At 38.6% G+C, this 25807-nt stretch overlaps 1 protein-coding gene across 4 annotated transcripts in view; it reads right to left on the minus strand.

Moving 5' to 3' along the window:
* LOC124292641 (two pore potassium channel protein sup-9-like) overlaps nt 1-25807 on the minus strand; it is a 1036556-nt gene that overhangs the window by 667336 nt on the left and 343413 nt on the right. The window lies entirely within an intron of this gene.

The raw sequence follows: 25807 nt of genomic DNA on the forward strand, positions 1-25807 counted from the left end.
ATGAGTTGTAACGGTTCATCGGTCACACTGGTTTTGAGGTAGTGCAGCTTTTCCACTTCCGAAAGTTGCGAATTTTCGCGAACCATCGACGAGAAGAGGTCGTGAAACGGCTTCCATTCTGAGTAGCTGCCCGCGAAAGCGGGCAGTTCGATACGCGGTAACCGTTTTGATGATCCTCCTGCTGGTGTGTCTTGAGGAGCTGCAGCGGCTTGCGCGGTTGCTGCAGGCGCAGGCTTTAGCGATTCGAGAAGATCAAGCATCACTCCTTCGCCACTCAAGAAGTGCTCTTCACACAGTCCGTAATAATCTTTCGCGAAGTACGAAAGCTTTTTGATCGCGTCGAGTTGATCACCTTTTGCTGCGAACTTGATCTCGCTGATCTTTTCGTGATCATCTTGGAACTTATTCCAACTTGAATTTAAAGCATTAAGCCGCGACTTCACCTGCCCGTAAGTGATTTTTGCCTCGCCGAGCTTGCGCAGGTTGTCGACGGCACGAGAGATGCGCCAAATGTAGTCGTTTTGACGTTCGATATGTTCTTCGATCGACATGTTGATGTACGAGAGGATTTAAACTCACGCGACGAGCTGAGTTTTCACGAACGAGACACAAACACACTGATAGTAGCGCGACGCGATTCACACTTCGAGAGACCGGTGTTCTTGACGCTCAGATCTTAGTCACGGTCACTACAGAGGAAACCGCACGTTTGAATTTAACGGACGCGACTGATTTTTGTTGATGGTTTTCACCGATAACGAGATTGTTCACTTTGATAACGTGAACTTTCACAACTTGATCCACATGCGATAGTTCCGTTTCACTCACTAGCTAATTCGTTTTCCCGTAAGTCGCAAAGATTCGAAAGATTTGACTCGATTTGCGAATGATCCGATTCGATTCGCGACTGATCCGGCTCGAAAGACCAGAAAATGTTTAGAGAGATGGCAAAAGGATATGGATCATCGACGTGGGATCCGCGAATGAGTGATGAGAAGGAGTGTGAATGAAACGAAAATGATGTTGAGATTACCGATAAACGAGACTTCTATTGGTTTCGATGTTGCGATACAGACCGTATCGCAAGAGAACGTTACAGAGAGTGAAGATTTACAGAGCGAGAGAACACATAGATTATACACATACATGATTTCGAGACAGTAGAAAATACATGAGATACAGCTGATAGGTTTTGAGTCGCGACACGGGCAAGAGGCGAGATTTGACACAGAGACGGCAAGTAAACATTGCACGCGAGTGTGCGTACATGTGCGAGGACGATTTTAAGTGTCGCGAGACACACATTTAACTATTCGATACTTTGCCGAAACATCCATATATGTGTGTGTGTGTGTATAGAAAGGCCACATTAAGCTCATTATCACCATACTACGGAATACTCCCAATGGTTTTTGCACACAAATATTTTTCAGAAAAACTAAAACAACGAACGCTGTAAATAATCTGGAAACCGTGACCGATCATGATGAGGGCCCTAACAACAACAGGATCAACAACAAAGAAAAACAACAAGTTAATCAAAATATTGTTGGCAATGCAGTGGTTGAAAATTCCGTGGCTGTCGAAGACTGGACTGATAAGAACGTGGCAAATAATAACGAGGACGAAATCATCGATGCCAATATATAAGCGAATCCTAAGAATTTCTCCTCAACCACACCTCCATAGTAGAATGAGAGTGAGTAGAAAAGATAGACTGATTCTATCATGATAGACTATATAATTGTCGAATTAACGTAATTATAAGGTAATTTATAGAGCTGCAGCTCTATAAAAGACCGTGTTACGTTAAAATATTGTGATTTTTTTCAACAAATGTGCTATCAGCATAAGATTTACTTTTTGTTTCTTAACAGTAATGTTCGACTGTTAAACCTTTTCTTCTTAATTTGATTTGTTGGGTTTTCTTCCTATGTAAGTGTATTAATACGTTTATAAGATTGCAATGGTAAAATACTGCTGCAATATTTCGTTCCAAAGACATCAATTCCAATGAGAAATCTAAAGTGTAGAGTCATAATTCGTAGCACGCGCTCATTAATTTTTAGGTTTTATTGTAACCGCACAAACAAAATTATTTTCTTTTTTTCATGAGTTTTTTTTTCTTCTCTAACAAATAAGCTATCAGCATAAAGATTTTTTTTTGTTTCTCAACAGTAGTATTATTCGCCTGTTGAAGCTTTTTTGAATTTCATTTGTTGGGTTTTCTTCATATGTAAGTTTGAGTATTATTAAGTTCAGAAGATTGCAATGGTGAAATTTCGCTCCAATATTTTATTCCAAATACGGCAATTTCCTTTTCAGTTTATTGCGACAGCACAAACAAAATTATTTTATTTTCTCCATGAGTTTTTTTTTAAATTCAAGAAACGTATGTATAAATTCATTCTAAATGGGATGGTTTAGCGAAGCGGTTATGTATACTTATCATATTATCTATAAGTATATGTATAATATACTGTAACGTGGCGTTTCAGAGTCGCCCGTCACAAGGGCACACAACCGTTATTATTTCTAGTTTATGCGTTCTCAGCAAGGTACTCTAACCGAACTCGATACAAAATACGCAATAACTACTTTTAACTAATTCATTCTTTGTAAATTCTGTATTTCGCGCTTCGGCGCACGCTAATAAGGTACTTGGACGACAACGATCCCGACCACCGAGGGACCGATATCTACCGTTTCCAGCTCTCGACGACTTCGCCTACCGACGGTCTAACCAGACTATACTGGCTACCTTGGTGCACTTCTATACACCTGGGGTAGCATCCACCCGAACCTTCCGTATCGCCTCGACTGCCGGTGAACAGGGAGATAAAAATCCTCCCGACGCGACGGCCGAGGGCACCGCTCCTCAAGGAGGAACCAGCCACCCGCTCTATCGGATGCCGTGAGGATGGCGTGAAGGGCAGACCATAGCCTGCCATCTTCCGACTTACCAGCCTGGTGCCGGACCGACCCCAAACCACTACGTCCAGATTGATAAAGCCATCGTTCCGATGATTGACGCAGCCCTCCTGTCGGCAAGGACTAATTGTGTGAGTCGTGGTCCACGGTTTAGCCAACCGTCTGACTGCACGACCTCGGGTATAGGCAGCCGGCTACTGCATGTACAAAAGCCGGTGAAAGTGAACAGTGAGGCGTCACTCTCCACTCGGTAATTCTGACCGAGAGGGGCACCCTTTGTATGCCTCTGTCAAAGAAGTCCCCGATGATAAGCAACCTGGACAGTAAACTGAAGCAGCTATTAAATCGTACGAGTTGGTGTCAATGACGAAATCACGAGCAGCACATTACGCCACATCTAGCAGTAATCTTCGAAAACGCATGACCAAGCCGTAACCAATATTCGCCACAGGGGGATGGCCTATTTGCGGTGGGGGTCAACCAACCAATCAAAGGGAAGAAGAATCACCTCACGGCAACCGCGAGATCGGCGAGCCGAACTCCGACCTCCTTCTATTCTACGCTTGACCTGCTGGGTGACATCAACGAATTTCTACATCCTCCCGATGCAAGCTATCGACACTTCTTCCTTTATCGTTATCGTTTCTATCGTTCCTATCGTCTTTTATACCGCTACCGTTTCATTATTATTATTGTTTTGTTCTGCCGATAGATTCTTTCCGTAAATTCAAGTTCCTTCCTTCCTTCCTATTTTCTTTTGGTCATTATAAGTTTTATTTAAATTAAGCTCAGTGTTGTGTGCCTGAGATCATCGAGTAAGGTAAGGCTTCTGCCTCTGTATTGTATCGTTACGAAGTTGCTCATAATTTCTATTCTTTCTTATGGTATTTATCGGCTTTACGTGAATCATGGTCTACGGATTAGAGTTGCAATAAGCCGCCGTATGACTGCATGATTTCGGTCATTAATATCGTATTTATCGTTTCTTGGTTGCATCGTGCGATGCCAGTTTTGTGTGAATCATGGTCCACGGATTAGAGTTGCAGTAAGCCGCCATGTGACTGCATGATTTCAGTAATTAATTATTTTCGTGTCTGAGCGACCTCGTAACTGCCGAATAATTAATTCTTTTGTATTTATAACTTTTATGATTATTTGTGAATTTCTATTAGTCTGCTTCTGTATTTTCTATCGTATTTTGAGCTCTATTGGCTTTACGTTTCATTCCATACTTTTTTGTAATACTAGTGTGCCTTATATTTTATTTCTGTTATTGCTTATTATATTTTTATTTATTTTTGTGCTTATTGTATCGTATATCGAGTTCCTTGGAGTACAACCGAGCGTAGAATCAGCCTCTAAATATTACCGCAACTTCTTTTTATTGCTATTGGCAATTTTATATTATTTCTGCCTGTTATTCTTTTCTCCGTATCTTGTTACGTTAAGTTCTGCGTATTATTCTTGATTCTTTTGTACTGCGGTGTATTTAGTGTATTTCTTTATTTTGTGAACTCTCCGAATTTCTTACTCTTTCATAATTTTGTATTTTGTATTCTCTCAAAAGTTATGTTTAGGTATTCATTGTTCAATTCCTCAGATCCGTAATCGTTATAAATTATTGATTCTATCGTTTATGAATAATTCTACCGAAAGTTATCTAGTCGATCGTTTACGCTACCGATTTTGTAAATTGTTAATGAATGTCAATCTTTCGTACTGGTTATAATCTATGGTGAATTCGTCGTATTGTCTACCGAGCTATCGTTACCTTGTTTACTACTGATTGCAGTAAAGTTCTCTCGTGTCTAATTGACAGAATAATAATTTTCGTAGCGTCATTTGCAACTTAGGAAAGATCACGTCGCCCAGTGACGTGTAGTTTAAGTAAATTCTTGCATTGTATCGCTTTTCCCGACCTATTTATTTTTCTTACGGTTTCATGTTATTTTTATTGATTCGTATTATTGTTTGCAAATCGACGCTAACGCGTCTGGCGCCCGACATAATTTATTTTGTTATAGTTTAATATTCTGAATAAGTGGAAAATCGCGCCAAAGTGTCAACTGTAAGTCCTTCTCCGAGGGTATCAGAATTTAGCGTTACAATACATATCTAATATTATTAGTTGATATTAAGTACGAATCCTGTCGGGCAAAGACCGAGAGTGTAATTGTTTCTATGTATGTGCAATATACAAATTATATGTTTTTCAATATACTTGTGTGTACTTCATCAATTATTAAATCCAATATCGTCTGTTTAGGAGGGTCTCGTGCGTATACTTCTCACCTTTATATTGCTTTGATTGTGTATCTCATCGGTATATAAGTTGAGTCCACCCGAGCATTATCCGTATGTCTCGTCGGCTATTATTGTGCGTTATTCAATTTTGAATAACTGGACTTCAGATTGAGTACACATATGCGCAATTCCGAGGAGTCTACATAAATTTTTTTACATAGATTAGGTGAATACTTGTGACAGTATACCGCTGAAAATGTACATATGAGAACGCCCCTTTTTCGTTCTATTCCATGGGTCGTATTGACGTCTTAACACAATTTGATTGATTTCCCATCGGTGTCTTGATACAGTTTAGACAGTATCCCACGAGCATCTTTATGCAGCTCGGGTAATATTCCATGGATGTCTTAATACAGTCTCGATTAAGTCCCATGGCCGTCTCTATCTAGTCTAAATATTTATCCTGTAAGCGTCTTTTTACAGTATCGATGATGTTCCATGGACGTCTTGATACAATCCGGATTAAGTTCAACGGACGTCTCGTCCAGTCTAAATATCTAATCCGTAAGCGTCTTTTTGTAGTCTCAATGATATTCCATGGACGTCTCTATCCAGTCTGAAGATCGTGTTAATACCAACTTTATATAGTCTTAACAATATCTTAGGGACGTCTTAATGCAGTCTCGATAATGTCTTATCGATGTCTTCACTCTACTGTGTTAGCAGTCTAAGAGACGTCCTGGGGATATGGCTTATAAGCAAACCTTTAGACGTCGTAATGACGTCAGTCAGACTGTCTCATTCCGTTAAGGACGTTCCCACCTAGCAGTGGTCCTCAACTTCTAAAACAGTCCCCCTATGTAAACTATACTATGATGCAATAACAAAAAGTTGAGGTGCAGTGTACATTTTCAGTGGCGCGAACGTGCGCAGAAGTCCAAAAATATACCCATTGCGTCGTTTCTCAGATCTGGCAACATTGTATTCTCTTTCTGTATATTATTATTATATCTGAGACGTGTGCTACAGAGTTTTAATGTTTTGAGGTTACTTTTATTTTGGAGTTAAAAAATAATTTATTTATAATGACTTCACGTTTGAAGAATGGGAGGTTTGTGAAAAAAAAAGTAGGCGATAGAGTAGCTAAAGCTCTAACAGCTATGTCAGAAGCTAAAAAAACAAAAATTCTCGAAACACTGCATGAAACTACTCAATGTAAAATTCCAGATGGGAATTGTATAGTTGCATTGGAAAAATTAGCTAAAAACCTCAAATGCACCAGCTGCAGCAGTCTTTTAGACATGGAAAAAATGTACGGCTATAACAGAGAAGGACTTCACGTAAAGTTTAAGATAAAATGTGATACTTGTGGCAGATATAATAATGTTAATACCGCAGAGTCCACCAATGGTGTTTCTGATGTCAATATGTCCGTGGTTTTAGGTAAGTGAATTCGCAATATTCTATTTATGTGTAAAAGTAAAAAACTTGAATTGACATAATTAATAGCTTTACAATTATTTTATAAGAAATTTATGATATTTACTATTTGAATGTTTCAGGGGCTATTCATGCCGGTGTTGGAAATACTGGCTTAAATAAAATTCTTGCTTGTGCCAATTTACCTCGAGTAATAGACAAAATTTATAAAAAGTACGAAGTTGTAGTTGGTCAAGCAATAGAATTAGAAGCTAAAGAAAGTTGCAAGCGAGCTGCTTCTGAGGAAAAAGAATTGGTGATAAAAAATGTCAAAAAGCTGTGTGACACATTGTAAGCATCTATTCTAATTCATTTGAACTGTTCAATGGACTGATGCTGATCATCATAATAATTATAAATCATTTTCTCAACACTGATTTTTATAAAATTGTAATATAATTTATTGAAAAATTGTAAAATTATATTTTCTACGAATGAATTATTTGTAATATAATATTAAGCAGAAGTAGTTATTATTTTGTTTCAATTTATATCTTAGGATTTGAATATTATACATAAACTGGTGATTTATAATTATTATGCTATCAGTAAATGTATAATATACAACAACATTTATTTTTACACAAAATAAAGGAGAGACTTTATCTTGTTGTAATTATTTACAATATTTCGATCAAGAATTGAATTAAATATTCAATAAGTTGACAAGCACTAATCTACATTATATACTTGTATTTTTTACAAAAAATGTATTGCTATTAATTTCACGGCATTGAATTGTCTACATAAAATAAAAAAAAAATAATTGTAAATCTGGTTTAATTTTTTTATTTTAACTATTTTTATTTATTATTTCAGACCAGTGGAGATTGCCCAAGATATTTTCCCGCAGTTAGATGTCCTTACGCTTTCCTCAAATGATAATCAAAATTTATTTGATAATACACTAGGTGAAATAATAAATATCATTGTGTCATTTGATATGGGCTGGTCTAAACGCGGTAACGGGCGTAGCTATGATAGTTTGAACGGTTATAGCACTATCATCGGTTTCTTGTCAGGAAAAATTCTAGACTACGCAACTAGAAATAGAAAATGTAAGAAATGTGATATGGGGCATAAAAAAGATGATCATGATTGTAGATTGAACTTCTGCGGAAGTGCTAAGGCAATGGAAGCTGATGCAGGAGTTCAACTTGTTAATCACAGCAACATCTTAAAGAAAGCAGGACTACAAGTACGTGTTATTGTAGGAGATGAAGACAGCTCAATGATTGCAGCAGTAAGAGCAGATAACCCAGGTCAAAAGTATCATAAATTAGCCGACAAAAATCATTTAACCAAAAATTTTGGAAAAGAGTTATATAAATTACGCGATAAGTTTAGAGAGTTAAATAAAACAAATGTTATTCCTCATTTAAAAAAGTGTTTTTCATACGCTGTTGCACAAAATAAGGGCAATTCCGAAAACTTAGCTAGAAATTTGAGACAAATACCGGATCATATTTTTAGCAGACATGAAAACTGTGGAAAGTGGTGTAACCCAAGTAAAAATCATGCTCTAAACCTATCTGATGAAACCTTGTATGAAGAATTATTACATTTGTTCGATAAATACGCACAAAACTCTCATAAATTTTCTATTGCCGCTTCAAGTCAAGGCAATGAAAGTTTTAACAATATTATAGCAAACAAAGCACACAAAAACAAGTGTTTAAGTACTAGCTTTTCTTGTGATATTAGGGTAGCTGACGCCGTCTGCGCTAAAAATGACGGTGAACGAAGTATTATAAATATTAAGCAAAGACTGAATATTCCTGCTGGATCTCACACAGTCAATTATGTTAAACGAAGTGAAATGAAACGAGAAAAACGATTGGCAATGAGTAAGTCTAAAGCAAAAAAATTAAGACGTATAGAATTAAAACAGAAACGAGAACTTTTACGTAAAAATACCGAAAGACATGAAGGTATAACTTATAAGAGTAATTGTGGAATGGATAAAATAAACAATTACGTGCGTAAACACTGTGATGATAATAATAATATTGCATTAGATGATGAAACAAAAATTGTTTACTTTGATTTAGAAACAACTGGATTCGCCTCAGATGCTCATATTATACAAATTGCAGCGATCTGTGATTGTAAAATTTTTAATATCTATGTACACACGAAGACCGAAATTTCATCGTCAGCCACTACAGTTACTAAACTTCATCATAAATATGGAGACTTATTCTACGGAGACAAACAAGTCGTAACACTCAAAATTTCTGATGCTTTAGAATCTTTTCAACAATTTTTAATTAGCTTATCCGATGGACAACAGAAATGTTTATTAGTTGCACATAATGCTCGCTTTGACGTACCACGACTCTTACGAGCTATTATGAATGTTAAAGTCGAACTTTTAGATTTAATTGTTGGTTTTGCTGACACTTTATCATTGTTCAGAAAGTCTTTGGTTGATAGGAAAGGACCGGGTCAATTTAAATTAGAGAGTTTAAGTAACGACTTCTTACACCCTGATAATGATCAGGAATCTTTTCATGACGCTGCGTATGACGTTGTGGTACTTCAAGACTTAATTAATACATTAAACCTGCGAAGTGGTGTATTAAAGGCATGTAAAAACAGTAATATTTATTTGGAAGAGTTATCCAACTCAGATAAAACTAAAGTAAACTTAAAAATGTTAGTCGAATTAAGAAATATTATTTCAGTTAATATGTGTAAAAAATTGGCTTCAAATGACATTTCTTGTGATAATTTGAGGGAAATCTATAGAGTAGGTGGAGAAAATGCTATTGTGCAATTGTTTAGCGAAAAATTAGATAATAACAAAGTGCGAATAACTAAAAATAAAAAAATTTTAACGGCAGTTTTAGACTTCCTAAAAAATGAAAATTCGCCAAAGATTAAGAATTTAAAATCACCAAAAAAGAAAATTAAAAAAATACCTATGTCTAAAAAATAATATATTTCTAAAATGTTTTATTTTGTGTTACTTGATAAAATTATAGTTTTTATGAAAATTATATGATTGATTATATTTTTGAATCTATAATTGTTGATGATGTTAACATAACGAGTATTAATGTTGAAAAATAATTTATAATAAATACTTAATATACTTAAAAAATTGCATTTTTCTTTACAACAGCCTACAGTTAACCTATCTGTGAGCGGTTCACATTTATTTACAACTACTACGCCTATACGGTATTTTGAACTTTCCGCCCAACGCAACGTTGCCAAGTCGCTGTTTCTCACTGATCAAGTAATGAAAAAAAAGTGAAAAGTAGCTCACTTTTAACATTTTTTATAATTAAATGAATACCGCTTCTTTGTGTTATTTTTTGAGAAACATGTTTATTATATGTTCAATTAGTGATTTTCAGTTTTTCATAGAAATTCCAAGAAAATTACTGTAGTAACTTAAAAAAAAGGTGCGCCACAATGGGGGTTAGGATAGGGATCACATGTTAAATATGTAAATTTCAACTTGCAATATTTCAAAATTTAGCACCGCAAGAAGGGTTTTAAAAAATTCCTACACATAAAGGGCACTCATAAGTATGTGTATTCAAAATTTGGAAAATATTAGAAGAAAAGTGTTTTTGGTGGGAACGTCCTTAAACGTAGCGGACATTTAAGAGCGTATGGGAGTCCCATGGGACGATCCCAATGCTATCACGAGACAATTGTCGAGATGTCCTAACTACGTACTTTGGACGTATTTTTGCTGTGTGGGCACCATTGCCACTTATCAAGATGTGTATTATTATCTAACGACGTTAATGTGAGTTTCACAGGCGTTTTTGAACGTGACCTGCAGGTTCCAGCAACATCATTTTCTTAAGATTCCTGGGGGCTCAGCAAAGGAACTTCAACCAACTACAAAAACTATTTCAGTAATGCTACCGTGACATTAATGACACTGCTGTAGATGTTGTAACATATGAGGTTTAATATTAACAAAAATTCTAGACTTAATAACTTTGAGCGTGAACAATTGCGATGTGACAGCGCTCGCTATAAAATAAAAACTGAAATTATGTAATAGATTTCGTTGTTCAACTTGCCTGAGGAATTACTGTTCAGTGCCTACGAGTCTTTTGCGTCCGGGGCCATGGCGATTTTCGGTTGTTAGCGCGTTCGACCAACTCGCGTCAACAGGGATGCCAAATCTCCAATGAACGAGAAGGCGAGCGTGCAATACACGTAAAAATAGTCAGTAAGACGCGGTCGTCCGTCGCGCAACGACACCAAGGCGAGAGAGTCCTGTGCTCTCTCACATACGGCTTCCCAAAAGAAGGGAGATAATTCAATAATCGAAACGATCGGGTGAACGGTCGTATGGTTCCAGATTCTCCGAACGCGGGTGAACAGCCATACGATCCTCGATTCTCTGATCAAAAAATCAAACGCAAACCGAGGATTGCAATGGCACGGACCAAGCTGGCTTCTTGACAAAGGAAAAAACGTAAACAACATAAAACGTCGTGGGTTTTTATGCCGCAAGGCTTTTCCCACAAGAGCCAATAAACGACAAAAATCCGATGGCTCAAATCGCGAGTGTACTTTATTTCGAAACCAAAACCTTCAACCTTTATCCCTCAAAAGAAAAAATCCAAGAAAAATTAAATATACAGAATCACGAGGCGACTTTGAAAATAAAGGAACTTCGACTATATAATTACCATAGTTGGTGTGTACATGAGGGTGGTCCTTATTCACATTATTGACTATGTTTTTTTTTTGTGCAGTCCCCCAACTCACCTAAAAATAATTCAAAAAAAATTCCGTAATGTTTTCAGATTTTAATCTTTACTCCTTGTGCTGCCCCGCAAGGTTTTTGTTTAGCCATAAGAATAACATAGGATTTTATGATCACTTTACAGTTCATTCTTTTTCTCTGGCAATTTTTATGGGAAAAATCTGAATCAGACAGGGATTTATCAAGTGTAATTAGCTCTTTACAAGGATATTTTTTTCTGAGAATCGCGTGTTAAGTACACTGTACGTAAGACGCAATTCTTACAATTTTTGATCATAAATCCACTGGAAATAATAGAAAAATAAAGCTATCAGAAAAAGAGAAAAAATTTGAAACAAGCTAATTAGACTTGATAAATCTCCGTTTGATTCAGATTTGTCACGTGAAAATTACCGGAGAGAACGAAATAAACTGTAAAGTGATCTTGAAAGGCCACGTTATTTTTTCAGCATAAGAAGTTGAAATAAAATTCTAAAATAATCAGGGTTTTTTTTGGATTGTTTAGAGTCTATTGGGCGAGTGACACGGAAAAAATTATTCAACTCCTTGAATAAGGATCACCATAGTGTGCTGTAACGTTCGAGATTTTGCTAGAGCCATTGGCGGGTGCAACGTCGTTATTGAGAGTTGTCGTGTCCTTTATTTCAGTGAATTTTCATTATTGAAAGAAATGAAAGAAACTTCTCTTCAATAGGGAAGAAAAGGCACAGGTTACGTTTACATAAAACACTCTGTTCATTTAGCTAAATCTTGGATCATGGGCTCGGGCAGGTTGAACTATCGTCACCGCATTTTCACAGACTTTGGCAGTGGAACCACCAAAACTGCGTTCCAACACATATCGCTGACTCAGGTAGATTAGCCACCGTCGAAACATTCCCGCAGTCTTCACAGAGTCTTCACACTTTAATCTGTTGAGTTAGAGTTAGTAGTATAGCTATGCTGGTTCTGGATACAAACACCTACCTCACCGGCATGCACCCCAGATGCAAACCCTTAAAGGTTACTCCCCACCCCTCGTAGGATGAATGTGCTCTGCCGATCGATTGTCAGTAACAGAAATTTCCCAAGTGACTATGGTCTTCGGTAAAAAATCCCCCAAATTGCCGCAGTTTTTAACACTCGTGCATTATTCGTCGGTAAGAAGTGCTTCAAATTAGTTATCAGTTACCGTAGGTTTTAATCTTACCAGTAAAATAGCGCTCTCGGTTACCATGTTCATTAGGCGGGATCGAGTAACTGCATTACCGAGCGCACTCCGTGAATCCTCGGGCGTTCCACTGAGAATCTTCGCACGTGTCAGGTTGAGCTTCCAGAAGGTTCGAGAAAATTCTCCGACGATCGAGAGGTTTCGAGGAGGAGGTACGACGTTGGAAGTCAAATGCAACGACCATGAACGAATTTAAGCTGACAAACTATTCTCGGAATTGTCCGGCGTGTTTCGACTTGACGTTGGACGGCCTGCAATCGAACGATTTCGGCGCGACGTTGAATTCTGGAAGTTTCTGAAATAAACTCTTGACTGGCAGGACAGAGCTTGAATTAGCGGTTGATATTGATGATGGAAAATATTTTTTTGAAAAAAACTATAGGTTTTAATTTGACATAGAATTCGTGGAGATGTTATGAAACGTTGTAATATTTAATCGAACTAGGTGGTGAAGTTTAAAAGGACATAATTTTTGTGAAACACCCTGACTCTTGGTACTTGATAGAAGTTTACTTAAGTTTGGCGAATTACCTCTGCCTCACTCTGACCTACTGCGCTAATGCGTAGGCCTCGAAATCCTGAACCTGACTCCCGTAGGCAAAGTGAAATATCCCCATCTACTGAGCAATCATACTTCCATGTATCACTAGCGATTAGTTCACTACCACAACTCTCTTGTACGTGTGGCGTCCGAAATTTCTTCGCCAAGTTCAAAGAACTGCCCTAACATCTTAAATCCCGCTGCAGGTTCGTTCGAGAAATATCTTGAAATTTTCGCTGAAGAATATTGCATAGGATTGTTCGCGAATTTTCGACAATGTGTGAGTCACGTTGTTGTTTACCCATAAAATAGGCCATGTCAGCGTAGAGCAGTCATTTTGAAGCAAGCCTTGCAATTACAGCTTTTTCAAGTGTGTGATCGAAAAACCAAAAAAACAAACATGGAAGAAATCTTCACCGACAGAGATTCAAAAGTAGATTCGATTTGGAACCCAAAATACCAGACTTGTGAATCAAATTTTACGAAATAATGCCTTAACGATCGGACAGATGACACGAATTTTGACCACAATTGGAATTTTAAAATTATTGACAACTAAATTTCAACAATTTCAAAAAGTGGGTGACGGATTATGAAGCCGACGAAGAAGTGATCGAGTACGGTGAAAACATTTGGAGACAGCTTTCGAGAGCTGCATTATTAGAACGGAAGCCTTAATCAATCTGCGGCATAAAGCTTTGAGCAGGTTCTTGGAAGATGCAAAACACCTCGTCATTGCAATACGAAGAAGATGCTGCAAAAGGCAGGAAGTTTAAAAGCGAACTGTGTCTGGTCCCGTAAATTCAGTGTGACGGAAAACCCTGAAATTACATAAGAAATTGAATTTCTTGATACTAAAAATCGAGTCATCCTCCAACCAACGAACATACACGGATGTTTTGGAGAGAACGTGAAGCAAAAAGTGTTGGCCAAAGTGAAGGATCTCCAAGAAAAAAACTCTGGCTGGTCGTTGACCGAAATAATCAATTTGACTGTGAATAATAACAAGTACGAGGAGGTGTGTTCACATACACACCACTCCCTAAGGATATTCAAGATAAAAAGGCTGTCATCAACATTAGTAACAGCCACTCATATTGCTTTCTTTGGTCGGTCACCGCAGCCCTCTTTCCAGCCAACAAGAATCCCACCTAAATCACTTCGTATCCGCATTTCAGCTCAGTGCTGTAGTACGATGGTATGAATTTTCCGAAGTCTTTGAATCAAATTCCAAAATTTTTAAAACTTATCGAACTTTCAATTAACGCTTATGGCATAGAATGTACTGGAAAAAAAGCACAGTGAAATTGTACCTGTTTATTTCAGCCAAAACAAGTCTGATAAACCTGCAATTCATCTTTTAGTGATGGAGACTGAAATTGATGACGACGATGATGACGAAATGGAAAATTATGAGAAGAAAGTAACACATCGTTCTGCTTGAATTTGAAATTTATCGCGATTAACAAGATCAAAAATTTTTGGTCACCTTGCTCGCATTTGGTTATGCGATACGTGCCTGTCACACTTTCAATATGAAAGATGTTTGTTGAAGTACAGAGTTGATTGCATGAATTTGAACGAAACCAAAGTTATTTTACCAACAGAAGAGGACAAGATTATAAAATTTTTCAATTTTAGACACCAAGAAACCATTCCGTTGTGCACTTACGCGGCCCTTCAATGTTTACTGCAACCTACTCTTAACCCTTCGAAGCATGATGGGAACCCACGTCGTGGACGGCTCGGTCCGTTCTAAATGACTCAATATAGTATTGTACTGATTGTGAGTTACACTCGTAAACAAGCCACATACACATGTCTCAAATGTACCTCTTGCGACGGTATCTGCAACGTCTAGATATAATAGCGTCAAATAAAAACGCATACTCAATATATATATTCCTAATTTCAAGTTTCATCCAGGGTTCGGGGAGCCATTTAGAGCGCGCATCAGAAATGCCACGTTACAATATACATATAAACTTGAAATTAGGAATCCCGCGATCAGACCGCTAATTATTTCGTAAAAGAGCGCCAGGACAAAGGTCACGCATCTGATACTCTGAGAGGGGACATTTCACAGTCTGGCGAATACGACTTTTCAGGATTTTTGTTTATTTTTATTTTTTTTTGTTTCGAATAAATGCGACATCATACACGGGATCGGCGGCAAATTCGAAAGTGTTATAGGATCACAGTCGCGACGGATCGCGACGAGAGGAGAAACTCACACGAGGCTACTGAGAGAATGCCAACATAGAGCTCTGCCGCGAGGGAAACCAGACCGGACGAGACTCCCGTTGGCTAGACGTAGCCTCCCCTCACCACGCTGACGTCAGGCAACCTCGCGGAATCGTCACCACGCCACTGTCGAACTACAGGACACTGGAGAATTAGACAGCCAATCAACGCTCCGCAACAGCGGGAGTTAACGATAGCGATAAGTTAGGCTATTAGAATTTCGTAAAGAAAACACCAATGTGATCGGAAGAATTTTGCACGACTGATAGCGCCTATGTTCGAGGCATGTTCGAATTTCGGCTCCGATTAGCGAAGCTGGACACTTGATTCCTGGTGACAGTTCGCAAGCGTTGTGGTTGAGTAGAAAAGAAAAGCGAAAAAGTGAAGAAAGTAGTATTTTGTGTGCGTCATTGCCGAGAATGGTGATGGCACGTTTTTGGTGTGGCTGCGAAGCGGTAAGCGCTGTTAATTCTTTGCGAACGTATTTCGCGTGCAATTTAGATCGGCGCACCAATCAACGGTTGGCCAGTTACTCGTTGAGTTAGAGTAGCACTCGAAATTTGTTTGCCGATCTCCTTGTTTGATGGCCGTAGCCTGAGTTCTCGCGATGACGCGGAGAGTAGAATTTGGTTTGAGTATGGTATAGAGTCGAGTCACTCTGGTTTCAAATTGAGCGCAGCCAAATTCCGCTGCACGGGGTCCAGTCGAGTCAGCTTAGGTAAAAGTGTCACCTCTCGTGTAGGTCGCGTATCGTCGTGCGTGAGTGCTCGGGTTAGCAGGGCGATTTGTGTACTTTGTGGGAATTACGAGTACAGATCGAGTTCGGATGCCTTGCGATAAAAGTCATACGATTACCGTGGAGACAGGCGTAATTACGAAGAAAAGCTAGAGGTGAGATTAGCGCGTCGACTAAGGTTTGGTTTTAGGTATTGCCCTTGTGAGTAAGCATTGTAGTTTGGCGATTAACGCTTTATTTCGTAGAGGACGATCGCGGATAGCGCGTCGAGTACGATTTTGGTTTTAGTTTTTGTCTAGTGGGTTATTGTTAAGTGGCGATTAGTGCTGTATGTAGTAGAGGACGATGGCGGTTAGTGCGTTGGGTCAGATTCTGTTTTTGGTTTTTGAGGTATTGTTTATTATTAAGGCAGCGACTAGCGCACCTAGGCCTAAAGGTCTTCTAGATTTAGTTTTTTTTTTGTTAGTTCTGAGTATTTGATTTTGAATCGCAAAGAGCGAATTTTGAAATATTCTTTCTATTGTTGATATTATCGCTGTCGTGAAATATATTATTTTATTTTATTTTAATTTGGTTAAATAACGTGTTGGTGTCGAAGGTCTCGCTCTCTCTCCCCAATTATTACCCCTACCCTCTCCGCGGTACTGAGCTACCGAGTTAATTTCCAAGGTCTAGCGAATTAACGATTTCGAGGCGTGTTAATCACGCCAGGCGCCCAACGGATTTTCGCGATATTGTTTTAGATCCAGCTTACATCGCGGAACGCCTAATTATTGTGCACGCGGTAAGTTCTCGGACATTTTCTCCGAGTGATCGAGGTACGGGAAAAATCCACGTCTCAACATATATATAGGAGCGAAACCACCAATTCGAGACGACGTTTTGGATAACCTATTCATGGAACTTTGTGAAATAATTCCAGGATGTAGTCCTCGATAATTGACATGTACATAATTTTTTTTAGATTTTTTCCTCCATTATTTCGGCTGCAATTATACGAGATATTTCATCACATTTAATTTTTTTTTTTTCTTCATTCAACTTTTTGGTATTTTATAGGAGAATAAAAATATTATTAAGAATGCTTGTGTTTAGGAAATTTTCTCAGCTTTTCGAAAACAATATTGATTTTTTTCTCGAACTTGCATAAAGCTCTCGAAATTGAGTTTCAAATGTGAAGGGCTGTTTTTATGGTATTGCGCATGGATCGACATTTTTTTCAATATTTTTTTCCGAAAGCTGAGAAAATTTCACTAAACATATGTCAAATTCAAGTTGGGTTTTCTGTAAATACGGCGAAAATCAATAAAAATGCAGAAATTCAACTATTCAGAATTTTCATTTTTATGCATATTTGAAAATTGAAAATTAATGGATTCTTCTACAATCCATATAAGTTATTGATCATTCAAGGTTTTTTCCGTCTTTCACATAGAAATACAATGTGATCATATGTTACCAATAACCCGCATCGGAAAATAGTTATTATACATATATAATGTATGTTTATGGGTGCCTTGTGAGGTGTGGTGGTGATGAAATAATGCTTCAATTGAGTTTCTCTGAAATGAATTTGTTTTATTTAATTCTAATGTTTATCCTTCACATCGGGTTTTTAATCTCGAATCTTACCTGAAAAGAGAAACAAAATTTAAAGCTTTTATTCCCTCAATTTTATTATGTGAGAATAAGTTTTCTTATTCTCTCCCCAATCCTGTCAGGCCTGGTCATGGAAGACTTGGAAACGTCTTGCTTAATGATCTTGGTTTTGATTTACCGTTCTACTTTCGATACGTGGATGATATTCTTACTGCCGTTCCAAACAAAAAAATAGATCACACCCTTAATATTTTTAACCGGTACCATCCAAGATTACAATTTACTATCGAAACAGAAGAAAATAACGCCATCAGTTTCTTAGACGTATTGTTGATACACAACAATAATAATATCAAGACAGATTGGTTTCACAAAAAAACCTGGTCACAAAGATACCTGAATTTTAATTCTCACCATCCGTTGTCCTTCAAAATAGGTACCATCATTAACCTAGTTGACCGAGCTATCAAACTAGCTAGTACAGAGTTCCAGAAAAAAACCTGTCGCTCATATACAATATACTTAGATGGAATGATTACCCTCATGGCCTATTACACCAACAAATTAATAAGAGACGCACCTACATCAACAACATACCTGAAAATAATATTGACTCTGCTCCCGCTGAAGATAACAATAGACCCGCTACTACATATATCCCCATCCCATATGTATCTGGTCTCTTTGAGTCACTTAACCGCTTATTCGCCAAATATAATGTCAAGTTTGTTGGAAAAAATTCAAAAGATTTACAACTAGTTTTTGATACAGGAAAAGACAAGATCCCCATGGGCAAACGATCTAATGTCGTGTATAAAATACCATGCAATGATTGCAATCAAGTCTACATAGGTCAAACTGGTCGACATCTCAATACTAGAATTAGGGAACACCAACGCAACGTACATGAGATTGAAGAACGTCACACAACTCTAACGAAACATAGTATCGATAAACAACACACTTTTAATTACGACAACACAAACATCCTTTGTGAAGAACACAATTATTATAGAAGACTGTTATTAGAAATGTGCAACATTGTAGGTCACACCAATTCTGTTAATCTTAGACAAGATGTTAAACATTTAAGTAATATTTACAAACCTCTAATCTCCGCCCACACAACAAATATTGTTTAACCTTAACTACATACAAAAAAATTTTTTTGTCCCCATTATACAGTCCTTTTTACATAACTTTTCTTACAAAATATTTATTGTTTTTCTGTATAATTGTTTATAATAGGTTCACCTTCACTCTGGATTACATTGTTTTCTCCCATCAGTCGTTATTCACCTGTTGACTCAATTGGTTCAACCAACAATATTTCGTTAGCCATGTGGAACTTAATTATAAAGAGCCTACCTCCACTTCTTTGACACCTGTGAATTAATTTTATTGCTCAAAAGACCTTCTTTAATAACCTTTCAACACAATGACATACTGACTGTGAAGAAACATAGTTCTTCAATCTTTTTAATTAATGACTTCCAACCATTAACTTCCACAACTTCCACATATAAAATAACTTGAAGATTGACATTGTCTACCGTCACTCAAAAGAACACTGTCTCCACCAATTGTAATTGTGAATTCGACTACATCCTAGTACACTTACTTAATTCAAAAGGTAAATAACACTCAAAGACATCCTTTTTTCAATTAATCATAAGGTTCTTACTAATCAACAGTATATAATAGCTCTAAGAGTATTACATCTACAATATTTAAGTCTGATTACTTCTAGTACTATTATTTATTTTATAAAAAATCTTTTTGTTATTCTTGACAGTTAAAAAATAAATCATTCTGAGGAGGGCCCATATCCGGGTCGAAACGTTAACTAAAAATACGTTTTCTTAATTGACCGATCACCAAGATTCTATAATAGATTATATACGAGGTCGAGAATTCTTATTCATCAATAAGTTTTCTCGTGCTCCTCTCGCACCTGTCGTATATTTCCTCTGTAGCTCTTCAATCGACTCGAGCAGTTCTCTCACGATCCTATCGACTAGAGCAGTATAGCTTAGAACTCTCGTTGCGCGGTAGATTCAATTTGAATGAAGTGTATGATTCAGCTTCATTTACATATATATGTATTGTGACGGGACGCCTCGTCGGCGTGCCGGCACCCGACCCACCACGTACCAATTAACCAACCAAACCACGCGATTTACCATGCTCCCTCTTCAAGGGGCACGGCCAATCACTATTCCCAAAATCTGCGAAACTGGACGACTAGCAGGTATAAAAGTCGAGCACAAATGTGGCTCGACATCTATTTATCCATTTATCATTTATCGAATAACATAGGCCGAGCAGATCACTAATTCGTCCGACTCAGGACACATCCGCACGTCTGTTTGGCGGAGCGCCACATCTCAACGAGGAACCAGCAGTCGACACAACTCACGATCCCAAGACGTGGACTCGTCACTGCGAGAATCCTCAAAGACCACTCTCAATCGAAGGAGGGTATTCAACGTATTTAACGAATTTCGTCTCATTTAATAAAAGTCCTCAGGTACTAGGAAGCCGTATCTGAACTAAGCCGAGCATTGCGTCTGACGTCTAAACTCAGGTACGGTGATCGTCGCGGAATCCTCTGACCCATAGGCAGGGCCCCTGAACCTATTAAGAGCCTCTTGCACTGCGACAGGATGTCTTGACATCGGCGAAGGCATAATTGCGTAGAATTCCCGTCCTTCTAACCACCACGCTGCCGCATAAACAATATTCTGTCTTGCCGTCTGTAAAACAAATCAATGTCAATACCAAATAATAACTTGTCAATGACGATTTCCCATCGTCATACACCGTCCTTCTGACGACCATGCTATCACGTCAATACTATTCTGTCTTGCCGTTTGCAAAACGAATCATTATCAAACCAAAGAAGAAAAACCAATTCCTTCCGACCTCTCAACAATATTTCTTAACATTATAAAAAAATCAAATTCACGACATTCTTTCCTGTCAGAAACCCCACTTCTTGGGGATATACCATAATCAATACTCAAAGATTTCCTCTTAGAAAACAAATTTCTCGCCTCACGAGTAAATCGCTCATTGCGATTATTCTGTGTCTTGCTTCACAACCACCGAACAAGTTTGACCCTCAACCGTTTATAAGGCCTGTGATAATGGGTTTATTCCACTGGTGCCATTGCACATGAGAGTGATGAAACAAATTCTGAGGCTTTCTCGAAAACCAATTTAAAACGGTCAAACTCTAGCAACCTCTTCCCGGAGCTCACCAAAGAATTAACAAGTAATTATTTTCCACCTTCCTTCCGCGTCCAGAGACCGAATTCTACCGTTCCGATCACGAGACAGGAAATTCCTAAAACTATTACGATATTCGAGTATGTGCGAAACCACCGTGCTACCTCTCATATTACTTATGAAATCCCTGCGGAATTCCGCGGATAAATGAACTCGAACTGTTTCATTGGCGACCGTAAAAGGACGCGAAACATTTCATCGGGAACCGTGACAAAACTCGAATCGTTTCAGTATATATATATATACATGTATATATAGGGTGTGAAATAAAGACATATTTATTGCAAAAAAAATTTCATTTATTCAATTTATAATGTTAGATGTCATATTCATTTATCCAACTGTTGTGTGTACTGTCAATACCTGACCATTTTACATATAATTTTTTTCCACGCTCCTTGAGAACCTTCTCCACGAGATAGATATCATGATGTTTCAGCTTGAGGAGGTCCTGTTCGTAGAAACTAGCAATGGGTTGATTTCGATAGTCGATAGTGGGTGTTGTCTACTTGGCTTATCGTGAATATCTCCGTCGTCCAATTGGGAGTGTAACCTTTCTCAAAGACATTTTTGAATTTTTTTTCGGAACAGGTTTCAACTTCACCAGTTTGGTACGTATCGCTCGAAGCCCTTTGTACATCTGACGTCATAATTATCTTTCGTTCGCAACGGTGACATCCGATGGTTTCATTCGTATCGTTCAGTGTTTGGTGTTGTTGTAAGCCGATAACAAATCAGATAAGATGTTAAGCCACTTGTAGCTTCCTTGCGTACTAAACCGTTTCCACATCTTACTTTTCAGCGTATGATTAAAGCGTTCACAGATCAAACTCTTCAAATCACTGTACATGGAGGAAAGTTTGATTCCATAGCGTGTCATAAGAGATTCAAATTTTGAGTTGTAAGATTCCGTTGCTGTGTCCATGTGTAATTTTGTCGATACCCGTCCTTGAACTAGCACAGATTCCATCCCCTTTGTAACATCATCGCCGGACTTCATTTTTATCGGAACAGCCCACAGATACTTTGAAAAAATATGAATGACTGTAAGCAAATGAATGTAGCCTTTGTTTCGTCCAGCGTACGACATCATATCAACAAGATCTGCCTGCCAGGCCTCGTCGATGCCATGCACGTCTACACGTCAACGCGAGTAATTCCAGCGTGCAGGCTTATGCAGTTCCGTCGCCAGCGTTAGCTTTTCTCGTTCATATTCCAATGCTCTTAGACTGGTGTCCAATTTGGAAATGATTTCTGCATTTTGAATCGACAGGTCTCTGCCTGCTTTGAAATCTTCGTAAATGGTATCCAAGTTTTTTCCCGTGGCGATCTCCGAAGCTTTGATCATTTGATCGCGGTTGTCGATTTGTTACTGCAGCAAGTTGAATGTTCGTCTTAAGATTTTAAAATTCACAACATTGTTCGGCATTGCGGGATCTGCGATATGGTACAGTCTTTTGTTCTGTATAGATAAATACATGCTCACAAACCGTATGCATCAACTCTCAGCAACAGCGATGAGATTCCAATCACCGTTCAGTATCAGGATTTATGCATACTATCAAGCAAAAGTTCGCTGCATATTTCTGAAAAATTGGTTAAATCGGACGGCACTGCAGCAGCGATCACAACCCCAGTCAATAACGACATCTGCCATTTGTTCGAAGATGCACGGTATGAACTGAACTCTATAGGGATTGATAAATGCAAAAACGTTGGTCTGAGCAGTCTGCTGAAGGGTTTCGCTTTACTTAACCCTAGTGAGAGTTGGCTTATCAAAAATGCTGGATGGCTCGATGTTCAGGAAACGGAAAAATTAACTGATGCCGATGGCAACTTGGATGTAGTTATTCCCTTGAGCATGATATTGGACTTCGCTGAAGACTATCGCAAGATCATCGTTAACGCGAAACATGAGCTGATTCATACAAGATCAAAAAGTGATTTGAATGCCATCGTTTAAAATCAAGACTAAGACTTTAGAATCGTGATCCATCAAGTTGACTGGTTAGTACCGTATGTGAAACTCTCGGATCAACGAAAAATCGCACTGTTGAATTTTATCGAGAAAGATACACCTGTCTCCATGAGTTTTCACAGTTGAGAGTTGTACGAATATCATTCGCTACCGGCAACCATGAAACACGTTTGGACTGTGAAAAAGTTCACCCACTTGGAGAAATCACGATTTGTAACGCTCGGTTTTTAAACGAATCGAAAAAACAAAGCCGGCAAAAATTCCAGTCATCCTAATGAGTGTAACATTACTGACGTCAAGCTCTTCTTGAATTCCGAGTATTATCCGTACGGTAACCTGAACTTGGACATGAGGCACAATCACTTTGCATTGCTGTACGAGATGTACGCAAACTTTCAAGCCACCTATTACTGCAAAAAACCCGAGCCTTTGTTGATGAAGAGTGAATTTCTACAGTACGAACCTTCGATTTTCATCTACTGTTTGAAACAAAACGAGGCTCTGAAATCCGGACCAGTAGATATTCGTATCGAATTTGAGACTAAAAATAACCTACTGCTTGATTTTATATGATCGTATAATTGAATATAATCTACTGAGTGGTGGGGTGAGGAAATAGGTATAAATACAATGAAGTTTGCGACAGTATTTTTCACGATGGAGTTCATATTCGACGTGGAAGGATTCAGGAGACCGGGTCCCGGTTTTACACTAAAAGAGTTCACAGTTATGTCACTTGACGAAGATACCAAACCGTCAATATTTCTCTTTGAACCCTTGTACGATTGAAATTCTTTACTCGCTCAATTTGAAAGCGAAAATTTGTGGCTATCACAGAAATATCATGGACTATCCTGGGAAGGTAGTGATTTACCTTTCGAGAAGCTCAAATTCACCATCGAATACGTGTCGCTGCGTGATGCTTTAACAATTCACGTAAAAGGTTTGGAGAAGAAAATTTGGCTGCAGAAAATTCTGGGTGAAAAATTTGAAGTCGTTGATTTGATACATTTGGGTTGACCGTCGTTGTAGCAATTGAACGAAATGTCCGATACCAATTCAAACTATGCGCATCATGCTATATTACGTCCAAATTGTGCAGCTCAAACCGTATTGTCACTGCGAAATTTTCTACTAAAATACAAAAGCCGATCAGTATCTACTCGAACAGTTCTTCATTCCCATTGTCTCAAGCATGGTTACGATACCGTTGAGTAAGAAACATGCGATCCCACTCATATATTAGCATTAAGAATTCTATGTAAAACTGTAATCTTAATTTTTTTCCAATAAAATATTTTCCATCATCGATATCAAGCCTTAATTCAGAACCTTTGTCCTGCTAGTTAAGAGTCTATTTCATAAATTTTCATACTTCAACGTCGCGCCGAAATACTTTGATCGCCGACCGCTCAACGTCAAGTCGAAACACGTCGGACGATTCCGAGTAGTGTTTGTCGATCTAAAATTCGTTTATGGCCAAAGCAGGTCTTTCTCACGGCTAACGGAACCTTCCAGAATTCAATGTCGCACCGAAATCCTTTGACCGCAGGCTGCTCAACGTCAGGTAGAATCTCGTCGAACGCTTCCAAGAACTGTCTGTCGGTTTTAAATTTGTTCAACATCGCACCGAAATCCTTTGACCGCAGGCCGCTCAATGTCAAGTCAAAACTCGTCGGACGATTCCGAGTATTGTTTACTGACCTAAAATTCGGTAAAAGCCAAAGCATAAGCCACCCAACGTCGTACTTCTCGATCGTCGGAAAATCTTCTCGAAGCTGGAACCTTGAGAACATTCTGTAAGCTCAACTTGACACGTGCGAGAATTTGCGGCCGAACGTCCGAGGGCTCGCGGTTGCGCTCGGCAATGCAGTTACTCGATCCTACTTGATGAGCATGGTAAAACAGAGCGCAACTTTCTGCTACGGGTAAAAACTATAGTAATTTAGAGGATTTTTCTTACCGACGAAGAGCACAATCTATCCGACGGGAGGTCAAAACATGGAAATTTGCACTATATTTGCAACGATGATCAATAACCAAATGACGAAAACGATGGTAACGATGCTAACGTAGAGCGCATTTTGTCTGATGAAGGTAGGGGTGGAGCACATTTCATCCGACGAGGGTGGGCTAACCTTCGAGGGCTTGCGTGTGGGTAGAGCTTTGCCGGTAAGGTAGTTGGCTCTATCTAGAATCCCCCTTGCTATACTACTAACGTCCGAGGATTCACGGGGTGCGCTCGAACGCTCGTGGGTTCGCAGAGTGCGTTCGGTAATGTAATTACTCGATCTCGCTCGGTGAGCATGGTAACCGAAAGCGCTATTTATCTGGTAGGCGTGAGACCTACGGTAACTGATAGCTAGTTTCAAGCACTTCCTAGCGACGAAGAACGCACGATAGATAAAAACTACAGTAATTTTGGGGATTTTTTACCAACGATCATGGTCATTTGGAGGCTTCTTTACCGACAATCATGGTCATTTCGGAGATTTTTTTACCGACGATCGATCGGCAGAGCACATTTTACCTTACGAGGGGTGGAGAGTATCGTTCAAGGGTTTGCGTCTGGGGAGCTTGCCGCTAAAGTAGGTGTTTCTATCCAGAACCGGCATAGTTATACTACTAGAGTCCTCGACACAGACCAGGGCGTTAGCCGTTGCTATCCATCAGACAGGATCTCCAAACAAATGTGATTAGATATAGATGACTCGTTGCCGTAAACATTTATCTATTTCTCCTTCGCTGCAACTATTTGGGTTACTCAGCATAATCGCCTCTATATCCCCTATAAGTTTGGTCACTTG

The sequence above is a fragment of the Neodiprion lecontei genome, chromosome 1 (genome assembly GCF_021901455.1).
Source record: "Neodiprion lecontei isolate iyNeoLeco1 chromosome 1, iyNeoLeco1.1, whole genome shotgun sequence".
NCBI classification, from domain to species: domain Eukaryota; kingdom Metazoa; phylum Arthropoda; class Insecta; order Hymenoptera; family Diprionidae; genus Neodiprion; species Neodiprion lecontei.